At 41.1% G+C, this 12,554-nt stretch overlaps 1 long non-coding RNA gene and 1 pseudogene across 2 annotated transcripts; one reads left to right on the top strand and one right to left on the bottom strand.

Moving 5' to 3' along the window:
- Window positions 1–1,768: 1,768 nt before the first annotated feature.
- On the top strand, window positions 1,769–4,201 carry LOC149833976 (pentatricopeptide repeat-containing protein At2g13600 pseudogene; annotated as a pseudogene).
- A 150-nt stretch (window positions 4,202–4,351) lies between these two features.
- LOC149833977 (uncharacterized) lies at window positions 4,352–8,399 on the bottom strand. 2 transcript variants are annotated; one of them, XR_016432493.1, is made up of 3 exons: window positions 8,071–8,399; window positions 4,759–4,881; window positions 4,352–4,666 (listed from the first exon to the last, which is right to left on the bottom strand). It is a non-coding gene; the product is annotated as an uncharacterized LOC149833977 (long non-coding RNA). The 2 variants fall into 2 exon arrangements; XR_016432492.1 differs by lacking the exon at window positions 8,071–8,399 and having other exon boundaries at window positions 4,759–5,216.
- Between the last annotated feature and the right edge of the window lie 4,155 nt (window positions 8,400–12,554).

The following is a 12,554-nucleotide window of genomic DNA, read 5'->3' on the forward strand; positions in this document are numbered from 1 at the left end:
TTCTGCGTTGCTCCTCCTGCTGATGTCACCTCTCGTTGAAGCTTCGCGCTCACCTTCGTCTCCGTCTCTCTTTTCCGCCAGAGAAGAAGCCACTGCTGGAGTTACTTGATCTCAGCTCGTTACAACCATTCACGTGTTTGAGACTCCAGCCGAGCCATAACGAGCCAAGTTACTTGATCTCAGCTCGTTATAACCATTCATGCATTTGAGACTCCAGCCGAGCTATAATGAGCCAAGTTACTCGATTTCTGCTCGAGTGCGACTATCACAAGCTGACCCAAGCTAGCCGAGTTTGAACAAGACTGCTCAGGCTCGAATCGAGTCCGAGCAATATATTTTTCTGTCGAGCTTCTTGAGCCTCAACTCGACTCATATGCACCCTTACGGTAGCCCAGGGATTGGGTCAAGCCCGACCCACATATATAACGGGCCAGGTTTCTGTCCGTTATCTAACGGGCCCGAGCTTAAAACCTCGGTCCAAACCTGACTCACAGTAGGCTGGGGTCAGCTTGGCTCATCGGGCTGCCGGGCACTGCTGGGCCCTACTGGTGAGGGTTTCATTCTAATAAGTGCCAAACCCCACCAGGTGAGGGTTCCGTTCTCATAATTACCAAAACCCCGTCTGGCTGAGTCAGCACGATCTGATCTCGGATCCTGAGGGTGTTTTTCCTGTCCTTCATGAAAATAAAAAAAAATAAATGCAACATGTAATAAAAAGTTACATTTTTTACCCTTAATTAGCCTACGTGAGTTGACGGAACCCATTCACGAGTTGATCATGGCTTGGCTTGGCTTGCCTAACCCGTTATATGAGATTGGACAAGCTTTGACCGAGCTGAGCCACAAGCTGCTCGTCCCGTTAACTAGGGATGTGAACAGTTCAGATGGATTTGAGTGGGATGCAGTCAATACCAGACCCAACTAATCAAATGTTGGCTTAGCTAAACAGTTTCATATTCAGATTCTAATTCAAATGGCGAAAAACTGATACCAAATCAGTTTTTTTTACATGCAATAAGATTCGATAATGGGAAAATATATTAGTTAAAAGAGGTCGGGGTAGGCCTAGGAAGACATGAATGGAGGTGATAGGAAAGGATATGAATGCTTTGAACCTCACGGAGGACATGGCATTGGATAGAAATGAATGGAGGAGAAGGATTCATGTGGAAGACCCAAAATGATTTTCTTTGTTAGTTCATATCCCCGACCCCAATTGTTTTGGGATGAAGGCTTAGTTGTTGTTGTTGAATCAGATTCAATATCCGTCAAATCCAGATGCTCGTTAGATTTGGTAGCAAAAAATCAAAAACCATATTCACATAAACATAATCGGATGTGGTTTTAGCTTACCAAAATCCAACAAAATGAAATTGAATTCAGTCGGATATCTGATAAAATCCAATCCATTGACATCCCTAACCGCCGTAACCACGCCACAAAATATAAATGAAATACCCCCATAAAACCATTGGAACAAACACGAGTTATCCATGAATACAGTCCCAAATATCAAGCCCAATCATATTACCACTGTTTATCGCAGGAGTAAAGTTGACGAAGCTATTGTGGGTAATGTGGCAGTAAATAGCTTGCAAGACTTATTTGTGAACACACCATTAGGTCAGGCAACCTTTTTATGTTTTTTTTTGGTGGGGGGTGGGGTGGGATATAGTATGACTACATGACTACCTTGAGTATGTGCGTGGAGAAATCCTTTATCAGTCTATTGAAGGCATGCGCAAGCTCTCTTTCTTTAGGCAAAGGAATGGCCGTGCATAGCAATACCATCAAGAGCGGATTGAGCACGTTGGAATCGATCCAGACCAATCTTATTGTCTTATACTTGAAATGCAGTTCTTTGGTATCTGCACGCCAACTGTTTGTTGAAATGCCTCAGAGAAATGCCATCGTTGAATCAGCCATGATTTCTGGCTTTTCTAGATGCAGAAACTTTGATGATGCACGCCAATTGTTTGAAAGGATCACGGAACCAAACGTGGTGTGTTGTAACGCTATGATCTCTATGTACGTACACAATGAGAAAGATGTGAAAGGGCTTAATTTGCTCAGGGACTTGTATTATATGGGCGTCAAGCCAAACGAATTCACGCTGTCGAATGTGCTTTTGGGGTGTTCAAATCTCAAAGCTTTGGAAGAAGGCAGACAAATCCATGCTTTTGTTGTTAGGGGTGGCTTCTCACTGGATTTGGCAGTTAGTAATTCACTCATCAGTTTGTATTCGAAATGTGGAAGACTGGAGGATGCAAAGTGGGTTTTTGATCATATGGCAGATAGAGATGTATATTCGTGGACAGCAATGGTAACAGGGCATGCACAAAATGGTAGAACAAGGGAAGCAGCATGCTTGTTTGATATGATGCCTCAAAAAAATGTGGTATCATGGAATGCAATGATATCTGGATATCAGGAACAAGGGGATGATGAGGCTGCATTGGATCTGTATGTTCAGATGTTGAGGAATGGTCAATTGCCAAACTCATCAACATTATCTGTAATCCTCAAGGGGTGTGTTTGCTTGCAAGAGTTTGGGAAAGGAAGACAAGTTCATGATCAAGCTATAAAATTAGGAGTCAGTTCAAATGTGTTTGTAGGAAGTGCAATTATTGACATGTATGCTAAATCTGGTTACATGGTTGATTGCCAAAAAGCTTTCAATGGGATCTCAGAGCAGAATGTGGTCTCTTGGTCTGCTTTGGCATCAGGATATGCTCAAAATGGAGAAATATTGGTTGCAGCTGATCTATTTAATAAAATGCCAGAGAAGAATTTGGTATCATGGAACTTTATGATAGCAGGGTATGTCCAAAATGGTTTACAAGCTGAGGCACTTGAATTGTTCTCTGATATGATCAAGGCCAATGTGAAACCAAATCAGTTCACCTTATCGAGCCTCTTGAATGCATGTGCTAGTCCCCAAACATCAAGAAATGGAAGAAAAATTCATGGTTATGCAATAAAAATGGGTTTTGATTCACATACCTCAATTGAAAATTCTTTGATTACCATGTATGCAGAGCAGGAGGATATTGTAAGTGCTTCAGTTGTATTTGGAATAATGCGTCAGTATGATGTTGTCTCATGGACGGCCATGCTGTCAGCATACATAAAGAATCACAGGATACATGATGCTCGTCAGATCTTTGACACCATGCCAGAGAAAAACCTGATTTCTTGGAACACAATGATCTTTGGATACCTCCAAATTGGAAAATCTTCAGAAATGAATCAAGAAAAAGACTTGGCTCTGCACAGGTCTCCAGAGGATGCATTGGAACTCTTCTACAAGATGGAAGAATTTGATATAAAACCAGATCACTTCACCTATAACTGTGCTCTTGCTTCTTGTGCTACCATTGGAGCTCTGCAGCAGGCAAGATCAATGCATGCTGCCACCATAACTAGAGGTTTTGAATGCGACATTGGAGTAGCCAATGCACTGATCAATGCATATGGAAAATGCGGAAGCTTGAGGGATGCTGAGAGTGTTTTCAATAGCATGCCCAAACTTGATCCAGTATCATGGAACACCATGATCACAGGATATTCACAAAATGGACAAGGCCATGAGGCATTGTGCATCTTCCATAGAATGTGTAAATCAGGTGTACAACCAAATCACATAACTTTCATTAGCATTCTATCCGCTTGCAGCCATACTGGAGAAGTTGAAAAGGGTCGGGAGTTCTTTGAATCAATGAGCATAGATTACGGAATTGAACCTGGTCAAGATCATTATGCATGCATGGTTGATCTTCTTGGCCGAGCAGGTCAACTTTGTGAAGCTGAAAGATTAATAAATGATATGCCAATAAAGCCGGATGCTGTTGTGTGGGGAGCTCTTCTTGGAGCTTGTAAGACATATAGAGATGTTGATATTGGTAGAAGAGTAGCAAACAACATCTTAAATGTTCAACCAGGTAACGCTTCTGCATATGTAACCCTGTCTAACATTTTTGCTGAGGCTAGCTTTTGGGGTGATGCAGCTGAAATGAGAGTACAAATGAGAGAGAAGCGGTTACAGAGAGAACCAGGATCTAGCTGGATTGAAATTCAGAGTCGCAAGCACTCGTTTCTTGCAGGAGACAAGTTCCATCCTGAGTGGAACTCCATTCATGTGATGCTCTCTACTTTGTGTAGTAACATGAAGGAAGAACATTATATACTTGATGTTGGTTAACAAAAAATTGGTTCTTCATTCAGTAAGATGATTCTTTTAGGTATATATATTTTTCTGGTGAATCCAGCTAGAGGCTTTCCCACGGCTTGACTAAAACAACATAATCATGGATGACAATTTGATGCGATGATCAGTGGGTAACAAGAAGAGTTCTTCAAATCATGTGACATACATTTAAGGGAGAAGTTGTACATAACCAGTTGAAATAGCTACAGCTAATATTAGGAAAGGTGGCACAATTATAAACAATGCAACGGTGGCAAAAAAAGCAGTCATTTCTCTGAGATACTTTGTCTAAGTAAGCCTGTCTCTTGATGTTTCTTTTCTGTGAAATAGTCAAGGAATTCATGCTCTCTTTCAGCTTTTTATCCAATGCAAGACTGAAGTTGCCTTCTCTGTCTTCAACTAGTTGCAGGAGCTGCTCACGGATTGTTGCCTTTTGTGGATATCCATCACTAATGTAACCTGATCATGGAAACAACCGATTGGATGAATAGACTGGTAGTGAATTGGATAAACCTGGTCTGTGTTGAAAATGAATTGCACAAGGGCAGTACCACTGTCTGGAGAGCTGTTGGATGTCAACTGTTCTAAGAGATCCAGCTGAGCACGTATTGAAGATCCTTTTCAAGCAAATGAATAGTTGTATGAGTACCATGGCCACACTATAGAATGAAATTCTGACATGAACAACACACACATCAGAGGTCAGTGGTTGTATGATGCAAGCAGAAAAGGGATTGCTCTTGATTTACGAAGTATTATGGCTCAGAGGCATCCTAAGATCTAAAGGATTCTGAATGAGGGAGAAAATTCACACAGCTTATGCAGAAACTCCATTGAGAAAAGAAGCATATGGTATTAAACTTCAAACCACAAAACTGAGCACTTGACTATATTACTCATCTTTTCATTTTCTGGGATGTCATTGAGATTCCCTAAACTGGTTTGCATGTCATGTATGGGAAAATTGAAACAACAGTAAGAGAGACAAGAAAAACCACATATGGGAAAAGAATAATTAAACGTCTGAATGAAACTAAATCAAAACCTAAGTCACAGGGACTCGGCAAAACAGGTGCCGCACCCACATCGACGCGACGCGGGTGCGGCACCCGGTGCAGTCAACACGACCCTGGGTGCGGTCAACGCACCCAGGGTTGTTTTCATCCAATTTTTTAATGTAATTTTTTTTTCTGATGCCCGATCAAAAGTGGCTGCGAAAGAGGATTAGGGCAAATTTTTTTTGCCCTAATCCTTTCTTCTCGCGCGCAGCTCCGCTCTCTCGCTCGCCTCCTTTCCTCCCGACGTCTCGCAGGGGAGCCCAACGCCACCTCCTCCTCTCCCTCGTCTCAGGTACCCTCTCGCTCTCTTGTTGGGTCGGCAGGGGAGAGACCGAGCCCCCCTCCTTGCTCCCCCTCGCTCTCTTGTTGGTTGGCAAGGGAGGGGCCGAGCCCCCTGCTCCCTCTCGCTCTCTTGTTGGGTCGTTAGGGGAGGGGCCGAGCCCCCCTCCCTGCTCCCTCCTGTTGGGTCGGCAGGGGAGGGGCCGAGCCCCCCTTCTTGCTCCCCCTCCCTGCTCCCTCTGATTTCAGGGGAGGGGTCGAGCCCCTCCCTGTTTTCGGCAGGGGAGGGGCCGATCCCCCCTCCCTGCTCCCTCTGATTTCACGGGAGGGGCTGAGCCCCTTCGTATTTTCGCCAGTGGAGGGGCCGAGCCCCTCCCTGTTTTCGGCAAGGGAGGGGTCGAGCCCCCCCCACCCTGCTCCCTCTGATTTCACGGGAGGGGTCGAGCCCCCCCACCCTGCTCCCTCTGATTTCACGGGAGGGGTCGAGCCCCTCCCAAGAAAAAATTTCTTTCGGGGAGCACTGCCCCCCTACGACCCCCCGCTCGCTGAACGCGCAGTGGGACCCGTGTTGGGGAGGGGGGAGCCCCCCAACCTAGAAGACTGTGACTTCGATGTGGAGCATGATTTCAACATGACAAACATGAATTTAGCTTAACCCAATATTCCTTCTAATGATGCATTTGATGATGATGAAAAAAATTATTAAGATCCATTACTTCATCGTCATATAGATTGTAGGATATACTTTTGGTATGTAATTTAGTTTTTTTCTGCTTTACTTATTTGATTGATATTTAGGTTGATTTATGTAATTGCTTTACTTATTTGATTGATATTTAGGTTGATATATTGCATGCATAATGAATGATATTATGACAATGGTAACTAGGGGTGGCAATCGGGTCGGGTTGGCGTGTCAGCATACCTCAACCCGAACCCGACCCGTTTATTAAACGGGTCAGCTGTGTCAAACACGAACCCGACCCGTTTAATAAACGAGTAACCCGACACGACCCACCAACCCATTTAATAAATGGGTTGGGTCGGGTAAACGGGTTTTCAGGTTCGCGGGTCAGGTTGACGGATCGGGTTGGCAGATAGTCAGGTTGGCGGGTCGGGTTGACGGGTCGGGTTGGCGGGTTGGCAGACGGGTTGGCGGGTTGACCCACCCGCCTAACCCGTTTATTAAACAGGTCAGCCGGGTTGGCGGGTTGGCATACCCCCAACCCGAACCCGACCTGTTTAATAAACGGGTTACGCGGGTCGACCCATTTATTAAATGGGTTGGCTTAAGCCCAACCCGAACCCGCCTAAGAGGCGGGTTGGCGGGTCGTGTAAGAAATTGCCACCCCTAATGGTAACTGTTAAAACTTGAAAATTATATATATATATATATATATATATATATATATATATATATATATATATATATATATATATATATATATATATATAGTGAAAATCTCTATAAAAAGAGATTTTGTGTATAAACACAAAGTGTGCATAAATGCACAAAAGGAGAACTCTCATAAATGCACGGATACAAATGCACAAACGTAAAAAATATCAACTTCAATATCTTGGGTCCCAAAAAGGGGCTTTACAAAAGTGTAGACTACAAGGGGGTAACACCCCATATTTATAATACAAGATAGGGAATGAGGGAGTCCTTGGGCTCCCAACTGCTCTAAATAGAACCATTGAGGGTCCAACGACTCTCTCTTACTTTATGCTTTTTGACTTGGTCAAAAAACATAAAGCCTAAAATGTCCAAAAATAAAACTAAAAGGTAAAAAACAAAAGAAAGCTAACTAAGTTAAATAAACTAACTTAATCCTAACTAAACTATAAAAGTAAACTAAAAACTTATGAGATTACATAAATTATGTTATATATATATATATATTTACATTTTTTCCCTGCCGCACCCCCCACCTAAGGTTTTTGAAAGTGCTGCACCCCCGCACCCGCACCCATGTGACATAGATCAAAACCAACAGACAGACATATCAGCAAGAGCCCTTCAACAGTGACTGTCTCTTTCTTAAGATGCCTGGTGCAATGTGCATCAAGATATTTCCCGAGTTAAACATGCATCAAGTTTATAAAGAATTAATGATGTTCCTGCAACGATTTCTTAGAAAAGCCGCTGGTGCTAGCAAGTTTATATAGAAAATGTTCTCTTTTTCTCACTGATGCTAACTGATTCGTTGGTGATGTTGCACAAAATTAACGAGATTGTTTCACCCTATGAGCACCTTCAAATAAAAATGAATCTAAGTGTTTATTGAGCTCTATGAGCACCTTCATGAAAAAGTTAAATCAACTACAATTTTGTTAGCTCTATGAGCACCTTCTGTTGTACCTGAAAGCATATAACCCGAAAAAATGTTGGTAATCGCACAATCTTATGTTGTGAAGTCTATATCAAACGAATTGTTCTGTTCTGAGCTTCAGTATTATTTCAACAAAACAAAAACCATGCTCTCTCTCTCTCTCTCATATTTCATGAAAATCTTGACATACAAACTTGGTCAGCGGTGGCTTATCTGTTGTGACCTAGTCGTCTGAGACTTTATCAGATTGAGCTCTGGGGGATCGTCTCTCCAGAATTGATGGGGATCTCATTGGAGCTCCAAGTTTATGACTGCAGTGCAAGTGACCCAGGATCGAATCCTCAGAAGTCCAGTCCTGTCCATGACTGGAAATCTGGAGTGAGAAGTGTGGGGAGGGATGGAAACTGCAAAAGGCACGGTCATTGCTTCTGCCTCGGCTCCTTCCTGACCTCACTGTTGCATTTGGCAACAGGCAAAAATTTCAGAATCCAGTTTTTTCTCGTAAACTTTGGGGAGCAGTAATACCACCACATGTTTGTGTCATGTATTGGTCATCACTAGTTTTTTAGTTGCATATTCTGATTCTAAAACGGGTGACCCCACAAAGTCTGGAATAGGCGGTTCTCAAGAAACAAGAAAATTGGGATCACTGCGCCTTCCAGTAGCCTTATCTGCTGGGTCCACGAGGACAAACATTATAAACCGCAACTTATCGGCCATGAAAATATCGTGATTTTTGTTGGCTTTCTCGCATTTTTATTGGCGAAATCTCAGCATGAATATAGAAAAAATAAATAAATAACAAAGTAGAAAAGAGAATTACTAAATAATGTGAAAACCATAAATTAACCAATATTTACTGAATGTTATGTAATCGGTTCGTTTGAATGATAATATATATTTCGATGTATTGACCATTTTAACGGGTGACTAAAAATATCATTTTTTGCAATATTTACAACGTATCACCGACATCTGTGATTGTGGGTGGGCACTGACATGGTTCAGGAGAATTTCAAAATTTTAGTTCCTATTTCTATTAAAAGTCCTGTTAGCGTGGACCGGGGCGGGGCAGGAGACAAGGTCTTCACACCCGCCCCATCTCAAAATCCGAACATCCATCCCTGATCCCCGCACTGGGATGGATTTTAACCTCCACCCCCGCCTCCATCCCCATTTCATGTTCTCCATCCCCGGTCAAAACAGGAGCAAGGCGGGACCCCATTTCCCCTCGGTATATTGTCATCCCTTAAAAGGATTGGGGATGGGGATGGGGTGAGGCGGGGCAAGGCGGGGATTGAGACGGGGCGGGGTGGGGGAAAGCGTAAGTTCATCCCCGCCTCCATCCCCACACAGGGATGGATTTTAACCTTCATCCCCGCCACCATCCCCATTTCATGGCATTCATCCCCGGTCCAAACGGGGCAAGGCGGGGCGGAGCCCCATTTTCCCCGGTCCACTGCCATCCCTATTTGTCACCTCACCTGACATGAGATGATCAAGGTTTGAAAAAAAAAGTGAGGGTGTCGCTTGTCGTAAGGTCAAAGGAGTATATGCTTCTATTATCCAAGAAACGACTTGGTTTTCAAAAGGGTCTGAAGTTTAGACCTGACTCTAACCACGGGGTCCATCAAAATTATATAGGCTCAGGTTTAACTGGTTTGAGACATTGGTCTTAGTTGGGTATACCTGAACCCATTACACCCCTAGGTAAGCGCATACTTGGGCTCGAGCTCCTATCGAGCAAAACAAGCCAACCATGAGCAAAGCAAGCTTGGACCATTTGACCTCTTTAGAAACATTTTACATGGTGCACTAGATCAACTAAAAAGGAATCGTGGTCCCCAACTCTTAGTATGCATGTGAGCCATGACAAGCATCAAGGTGCTGCATGCCCATACTTCGAAATGCTTTGTTGAAAAAAAAATATAAGGACAAAGTTTTTCTAAAATTTGACAAATACGAAAAACATAGTTTTTTATTAAATATTATTTTAAATGATTAAAACAATTAAAATTATTAAAATAGTATATATGTGTCAGTGTTCATGTCATCGTGTTTGATTGACCAAAAGACACAACCAAAATGACGCCCCTTTGACTTTTTTTTATAAGAAAAACCCTATCACCGACCACACATTAACTGACCTCTGGTTGCTAAAACTCTTGATGTCTTTTCTTTCCATCGGGGAGTACACTCACCTTATGGCAATGAATGCCACTGTTGGGTTTTGAACTTGTGACCTCCACACAATTTGGTGACATTCACAATTAGCCCTTATGAACCCCTTTAGGCTTGTTGTGCACCTACTTTTATTATCACATTACATCCGTTTTGGGTTTTTTGTCATGCATCTAATTTCAACGACACATTTGATCAAATTTTTTTTTTTGTATTTAATTTGGGTCACATTAGATTAATTTTGTATTTAATTTGTATTTAAATTTTTTGTATCCATTTTGGTTTTTTTTGTATTTAATTTGGGTCACATAAGTTCGCCTTATTACACTCCTACCACTCCTATGGTCGCTCTCGTTGTTGTCACTACTGTTAGCGTCCATTCCTGCTAACATGAAACACTCAATAAGTTCAGGATCTATCCAACTATATGGACTTTCCTATAACTCATTGCTACGTATTCATTTGGATGGTTCAAATTATCTTTTTATAGGACCTTAAAATCATTATAATCCTCAACTTTCTCAAAATCTAACTTTTTCAAAAAATCTGACTCTGATATCAATTGTAACGACCTAAGTTGGAGCCTCTCGAGCTTGAGTTCGTAGACGTTAGTTTCTAGAGGAAAATTACTGTAATAACCATAAAAGCTATGTCAAATTTTTTATTTTCATTCAATAACTGAATGTCCATACAACCATTTACAATAATCATAATCATCCAACTACAACTATCATAAGCAGAATAAACATAAGAGTGAAAGTGAGTCATACTTCGAACGTGATGAAATCTGGTGGCAAAGTCAAAGTCCTCGACTAATTCTTGCGGTTGGTAGCTATTCTTGAACCTATAGTTGCAACAAAGAGAGACGATGAGTCTATAACCCAATAAGTTCTTATTTATAAATAAACACAACTGTTATAACTGTAGTGAGCTCTAAGCTCATAGTCTTAGTTTAGTTTGCTAATTATACATGTATATTGTTTATGAATTTTACTTCCTTTTATCGAATATCTATCACCATTCTCAAACTCATACTCTATTCTAATCGGCTATTCCGGATAAAGCTTATTTGAGCGTAGCAACCCATGTAAGCAATTCAAAGTCTATGGTGTTGGCCAGATATATGAACCACTCACAACAACATAGTACAAACCGACCCAGACTATAGACACAAGTGTTGCAACTGCTCACCGTTTGCAAGCCGAGAGCTATAAATAGCTCAATCGGTAGCTAGCCGAAGAGGTAGGATAGTTATACCTGCCCCAAGGTACTCAAAGAGCTATACATGCCTTCAAGGTGTCTTAAGGAGTTATACCTAACCTCAAAGTGTTGATGAGCTATACTTGCTTATAAGATTTTGTGGTTCATGCTACATCCTATATGTGTATAGTGGGCAATATTTTAACCCCTAAGGGTCACCTACGAACATCTGAGATATTCTTAAGGTACACATGAGGTACAAGCCTCAACAATGCCTTGGACCATGCCTTATAGTAGAGTTCATTATTGTGCTCAATGTGGTTATCCTATACACAATATTCTTTCAACATTCATATCTTAAAGTTAGTGCATTATACAATCATCAATGTATGTCCACTAACTATTTTTTAACACGTGTTCGCATGTCAAAACTTTAAGGATAACAACTCACCACAAACTTATTATATCACAACACTTACAATGCCCCTCCCAAGGCATAAACATGACATTCTTAGGATAGTTTCTACCTCAAGACTCTGGCACTCTACACTGAAGTAATGTCATGATTTCCTTAACATAAGATACATTCATAATTAAATCATGCCATGAATCAAGCGATATGCAATATGTATAATCATATTTAAACATCATACTGAACATTACAATTTATGGATCCTTAAGCATGCTAAATATTGTTTTATTCATGATAAATAAAGCTAGCATACTTAAAGCACATGAAATCATATTGAAAGATTTCTAAACCAACTAGCATGTATTTTACTCAACTAAGGAGAAATTTGCAAATGTTCACTTATATGAAACGCTTAAATTTCAATTCTAAGAAATATTCTTAGCCTATCGCAAGTTTTGATATGAATTCAACAAATATTTTATATTATTATTTACAATCTTATCTTTATAAAGATTATAAAAATACTCTTGAGCTTTAATGTCAAACTTTGACTCCATTCTTTTAGATTTTATCATAAGATCCTCTGCTAATGGATCCCACCTGTATAGGAGAATTTAAGGATCCAAAAATCACTTGAATCTGACTTCGGGGTACCAAATTATGCCTTGTTTACTAATTAGGCATACTAAGGGCAAAATAATTTTTTTACTTTTTAACCACCCCCGATTTCATGCAATGTTTTTCGATCTATGTTATTTTTACACCACATCTTTTACACCATGTCTAATTCGTATTGAATTTCGGATCTAGATCCACTATAATTTCAAAATATATCACTGAGGTTTTTTAATTGCAATTTTGACTGGATCTTGGATCTCATA

The sequence above is a fragment of the Nuphar pumila genome, chromosome 6 (assembly GCF_984573655.1).
Source record: "Nuphar pumila chromosome 6, dmNupPumi1.hap1.1, whole genome shotgun sequence".
Classification (NCBI taxonomy): domain Eukaryota; kingdom Viridiplantae; phylum Streptophyta; class Magnoliopsida; order Nymphaeales; family Nymphaeaceae; genus Nuphar; species Nuphar pumila.